Raw genomic sequence first — 6,772 nt, forward strand, 5'->3', positions numbered from 1 at the left:
TATGAATGTAGGACTACCTGTATTAGGATCACATGAGGAGCTTTTCAAAATGCATGTTCCTGGGTGCTACACCCCAACTATTTGATCAGAATCTCTAAAGATGGGGCCTGGGAATCTGTATTGAATAGGTCACACTTGGAATCAAGTACCATTCAAGCAGTGGTCAGTTACCTTGACTTACATTATTATATAATATGTCTGTGCCCAGTGCCACCTGGTGAAGACTTGGTCACAGTGGATTTCAAACGGGACCATAAATCAAGGGCTCTTGAACTATCTAACAATTTCAGCTATTGTTTCTATTAGTTTCTGCTTCAATTATCCAATGAGCTTTTTCTATGCCAGGTTGGACCAGTTCTGTGGCTTTTGTGAGGTTTTGTAACTCAGTGTAGCTATCTGCTCTTAAAAATGCCCAAGGAACAGTCAGCTCTACCCACCACCAGAGCCTCCCATCAAGCCTCTTAGATAACCTCAACCACCAGAAAGCAGACAGCAGAAGCAAGAAAAACTACAATCCTGCAGCCTGTGGAACAAAAACCACATTCACAGAAAGATAGACAAGATGAAAAGGCAGAGGGCTATATACCAGATGAAGGAACAAGATAAAACCCCAGAAAAACAACTAAATGAAGTGGAGATAGGCAACCATCCGGAAAAAGAATTCAGAATAATGATAGTGAAGATGATCCAGGACCTCGGAATAAGAATGGAGGCAAAGATCGAGAAGATGCAAGAAATGTTTAACAAAGACCTAGAAGAATTAAAGAACAAACAAACAGAGATGAACAATACAATAACTGAAATGATAACTACACTAGAAGGAATCAATAGCAGAATAACTGAGGCAGAAGAACGGATAAGTGACCTGGAAGACAGAATGGTGGAATTCACTGCTGCGTAACAGACTAAAGAAAAAAGAATGAAAAGAAGTGAAGACAGCCTAAGAGACCTCTGGGACAACATTAAACACAACAACATTCGCATTATAGGGGTCCCAGAAGGAGAAGAGAGAGAGAAAGGACCAGAGAAAATATTTGAAGAGATTATAGTCGAAAACTTCCCTAACATGGGAAAGGAAATAGCCACCCAAGTCCAGGAAGCGCAGAGAGTCCCATACAGGATAAACCCAAGGAGAAACACGCAGAGACACATATTAATCAAATTGGCAAAAATTAAAGACAAAGAAAAATTATTGAAAGCAGCAAGGGAAAAACGACAAATAACATACAAGGGAACTCCCATAAGGTTAAAAGCTGATTTCTCAGCAGAAACTCTACAAGCCAGAAGGGAGTGGCATGATATACTTACAGTGATGAAAGGGAAGACTCTACAGCCAAGATTATGATACCCAGCAAGGATCTCATTCAGATTTGATGGAGAAATCAAAAGCTTTACAGACAAGCAAAAGTTAAGAGAATTCAGCACCACCAAACCAGCTCTACAACAAATGCTAAAGGAACTTCTCTAAGTGGGAAACACAAGAGAAGAAAAGGAACTACAATAACAAACCCAAAACAATTAAGAAAATGGTAATAGGAACATACATATCGATAATTACTTAAACATGAATGGATTAAATGCTCCAACCAAAAGACACAGGCTTGCTGAATGGATACAAAAACAAGACCCACCTATATGCTGTCTACAAGAGACCCACTTCAGACCTAGGGACACATACAGACTGAAAGTGAGGAGATGGAAAAAGATATTCCATGCAAATGGAAATCAAAAGAAAGCTGGAGTAGCTATACTCATATCAGATAAAATAGACTTTAAAATAAAGAATGTTACAAGAGACAAGGAAGGACACTACATAATGATCAAGGGATCAATCCAAGAAGAAGATACAACAATTATAAATATATTTGCACCCAACATAGGAGCACCTCAATACCTAAGGCAACTGCTAACAGCTATAACACAGGAAATTGACAGTAACACAATCATAGTGGGGGACTTTAACACCTCACTTACACGAATGGACAGATCATCCAAAATGAAAATAAATAAGGAAACACAAGATTTAAATGATACAATAGACCAGATAGATTTAATTGATATATATAGGACATTCCATCCAAAAACAGCAGATTACACTTTCTTCTCAAGTGCGCATGGAACATTCTCCAGGATAGTTCACATCTTGGGTCACAAATCAAGCCTCAGTAAATTTAAGAAAATTGAAATCATATCAAGCATCTTTTCTGACCACAATGCTATGAGATTAGAAATGAATTACAGGGAAAAAAGCATAAAAAACACAAACACATGGAGGCTAAACAATACGTTACTAAATAACCAAGAAATCACTGAAGAAATCAAAGAGGAAATCAAAAAATACCTAGAGACAAATGATAATGAAAACACGACAATCCAAACCTATGGGATGCAGCAAAAGCAGTCCTAAGAGGGAAGTTTATAGCTATACAAGCCTACCTAAAGAAACAAGAAAAATCTCAAGTAAACAATCTGACCTTACACCTAAAGGAACTAGAGAAAGAAGAACAAACAAAACCCAAAGTTAGCAGAAGGAAAGAACTCATAAAGATCAGAGCGGAAATAAATGAAATAGAAACAAAGACAACAATAGCAAAGATCAATAAAACTAAAAGCTGGTTCTTTGAAAAGATAAACAACATTGATAAGCCATTAGCCAAACTCATCAAGAAAAAGAGGGAGAGGACTCAAATCAATTAAATTAGAAATGAAAAAGAAGTTACAACAGACACCGCAGAAATACAAAGCATCCTAAGAGACTACTACAAGCAACTCTATGCCAATAAAATGGACAACCTGGAAGAAATGGACAAATTCGTAGAAAGGTATAACCTTCCAAGACTGAACCAGGAAGAAACAGAAAATATGAACAGACCAATCACAAGTAATGAAATTGAAACTGTGATTAAAAATCGTCCAACAAACAAAAGCCCAGGACCAGATGGCTTCACAGGTGAATTCTATCAAACATTTAGAGAAGAGCTAACACCCATCCTTCTCAAACTCTTCCAAAAAATTGCAGAGGAAGGAACACTCCCAAACTCATTCTATGAGGCCACCATCACCCTGATACCAAAACCAGACAAAGATACTACAAAAAAAGAAAATTACAGACCAATATCACTGATGAATATAGATGCAAAAATCCTCAACCAAATACTAGCAAACAGAATCCAACAACACATTAAAAGGATCATACACCACGATCAAGTGGGATTTATCCCAGTGATGCGAGGATTCTTCAATATATGCAAATCAATCAATGTGATACACCATATTAACAAATTGAAGAAGAAAAACCATATGATCATCTCAATAGATGCAGAAAAAGCTTTTGCCAAAATTCAGCACCCTTTCATGATAAAAACTCTCCAGAAGTGGGCATAGAGGGAACCTACCTCAACATAATAAAGGCCATATACGACAATCCCACAGCAAACATCATTCTCAACAGTGAAAAACTGAAAGCATTTCCTCTAAGATCAGGAACGAGACAAGGATGTCCACTCTCACCACTATTATTCAACATAGTTTTGGAAATCCTAGCCATGGCAATCAGAGAAGAAAAAGAAATAAAAGGAATACAAATTGGAAAAGAAGTTAAACTGTCACTGTTTGCAGACGACATGATACTATACATAGAGAATCGTAAAAATGACACCAGAAAACTACTAGAGCTAATCAATGAATTTGGTAAAGTAGCAGGATACACAATTAATGCACAGAAATCTCTTGCATTCCTATACACTAATGATGAAAAATCTGAAAGAGAAATTATGGAAACACTCCCATTTACCATTGTAACAAAAAGAATAAAATACCTAAGAATAAACCTACCTAGGGAAACAAAAGACCTGTATGCAGAACACTATAAGACACTGATGAAAGAAATTAAAGATGATACCAACAGATGGAGAGATATACCATGTTCTTGGATTGGAAGAATCAATATTGTGAAAATGACTATACTGCCCAAAGCAATCTACAGATTCAATGCAATCCCTATCAAATTACCGATGGCATTTTTTATGGAACTAGAACAAATCATCTTAAAATTTGTATGGAGACACAAAAGACCCCGAATAGCCAAAGCAGTCTTGAGGGAAAAAAACGGAGCTCGAGGAATCAGACTCCCTGACTTCAGACTATACTACAAAGCTACAGTCATCAAGACAATATGGTACTGGCACAAAAACAAACATAGATCAATGGAACAAGATAGAAAACCCAGAGATAAACCCATGCACCTATGGAGAAAAAAAAAAAAAAAGAAAAGAAAAAACAATACCCAAGAAGTGAATTAATGCATGTAAAGCCTTAGAACCATGCCTGGCTCATAGTAAGTACTCAGTAAACGTTAGTCATTAGTATTGTCACTCATCAGAGCAGGGAGACCATCTGCAGAGAGGTGACACTGGTTTCTCTGACATGAGCCTAGGTCATATAGGGTCAGTGTCCATTTAATTAGCAAAGATGTCTGGAGTTAGTCATTATGATAAAGGAAAAGGAAGATACCATCTAAGACTCTGTAAATGTGTAGCACAAATCATACTCCCTTATTGTTTGTTTTTCCTGCAAAGAGAGTGTAAGATCAGATATTACTCTACTTTTGACAGTTTAAATTGCTGCTTGCACCAGCAAAAACTACTCATACCAGGATGATTGTTCAGTTAGAGGTTTATTTATTCTCCTACAAATAGCAGAGACAGACAAAGAACATAAGCTGTTGTATACTTTTTAGGTTGTTGTATATGACTTGTACATCTCCAAATTTGAAGAGAGATACAGTTCTCATGAACATGGAGAATTTCAGCTACCAAAGAATTCTTAGCTCTAATAAGTAGTATGTAATTGAGAGAATATGAAAATGAGTGAGGAAGTGGTTTCTCTAGCCTGGTGAAAGGGAGAGATGGTTCTTTTTTCCCTTGAGTAAAGCGTCTGTTCAGTGCAAAAGAAAATGTGGAGCCAAGAATCCATGATGCCAGCATTTTGCAGTAACATGCCCTTTCATCTTCAGATCTCACAACAGTTTACAGGCACTAATTAAGTTACATCACACTCACACAACTTACACTGAATTTTATTTACTTTCTTTTTACTAAGGAAAACCAGGGCAGGGAATGTATAAAGTGTTACCTGAAGTTACAAAACTGGGATTTGAACCCAGTACCCAAATCCTCTGGCCCAGAGAGGGAGGGGGCCCAAATGGTGGGCTTGATGGTTGACTCATGGCTTTTGTGGAGTAGGAAGTGATCTCCAGCAACTCTGAGAGGAAAGAGTAAGCTGGGGACTCAGGGACGGTCTGAGGGACCAAGGGTGGGGATCAGAGATCCTGATGTACAGTGAAGGTCTGTGCACCTGGCGTCTCTTACCACCACACTCCTTCTGGCTTAGCTTGTGTGTTCCTGAATGGATGCACTGGGATTGCAATTCATAGCAGCCACTCTAGGTTCTTCTTGAGAGGTAGGCTGTGAGCCTTGAGTGGAGTGTGTGTGTGTCGGGCACTTGTTGTAAGGGTGAGAGGGGAGTGGTCTGCTATTGGTGGTCAGAGAGGCCAGCAGTTACCAAGTGAAGGGGCACCAGGAAGAAAATCAAAGGGTAACAGGTTAAGTTACTCCTTCCCACTTACCATGATGACCCTCTGTAAAAAGGAAGAAAAAACCAAGCATAAACTGGGTCTGAGGTCAATCTCAGATGGCCAACTGTGCCAGCTACTTCTAAGACATACCAGACCCAGACTTGTCCAGGACCCAAAATAAATCTGTCTGGATCTATCAGAACTTTTGAATTGGGACTAAAAGTAATTTAAAATAACTCACTTTTTTTGTTCACACCCTCTTAAAATGAATTTTTAAAGATTCTGCATGAGTATTTTCACTTAGGTGGAACTAGAATTATAAAATGGGAAGCCCCAGTAAAGGCGAGTGCAAATTCAAGTAGGGGGTCTTAGGGGCTCAAAAAGTACCCTATTTCTGAGGTTGAATCAAATACATAAAAATAGCAGAAAACCACTCATTTCTTCAAAGAGAGTTACATACCAAATTGCAGGGAAATTTATTAGCACATCTAAATCTGAAGAAGATTTATTATATATTTATAAGGCTGTTACAAGTAGGAAGCAGAAGGAAAAAATTCTAGTTGGTGTCAGTTTTTATTCCAAATTGCATCAGTTCATTAAAAACAAATAATTTACAAAGGAACTAGTCCCTAACTCTAATAGAAAATTAATACAAATCATAAGTATATAAATATGTTTTTTTCATTAAGTGATATTAATGCAGCTGCAAGTAACAGTTAATAAATATGGTTGTATATATATGATGTTTATAGATGAGATTATGCTTACCTTCTTGCTAATACCAATGTTTTGGAAAATGTTAATATAATATTACCTTTACTAAAAAACATGCAGCAAAAATAGTCTACCTAACATTCTATCATCATTTCGGTAAGCTACAAAATAATAGTAATTTATGTTCATGATTTCGTGGTATCGAAAGATCCCCCAAATGTCTTTTAGTTATCTAAGAAAGATAAAATATCATTTGATACAGTTTTTTTGAACTTTGTTATAGTTTTAATGGTGAGTTATTTTATGACCCTTTGGGTCTTGAAAATTTGGGAGATCACATATGGTATAGAAACAAATTCTCTTTTTTTAAAATAATTAATTAATTAATTAATTTATGGCTGTGTTGGGTCTTCGTTTCTGTGCGAGGGCTTTCTCCAGTTGTGGCAAGCGGGGGCCACTCTTCATCGTGGCGCGCAGACCTCT

Source organism: Balaenoptera borealis, assembly GCF_965194805.1.
Source record: "Balaenoptera borealis genome assembly, chromosome: 5".
NCBI classification, from domain to species: Eukaryota; Metazoa; Chordata; class Mammalia; order Artiodactyla; family Balaenopteridae; genus Balaenoptera; species Balaenoptera borealis.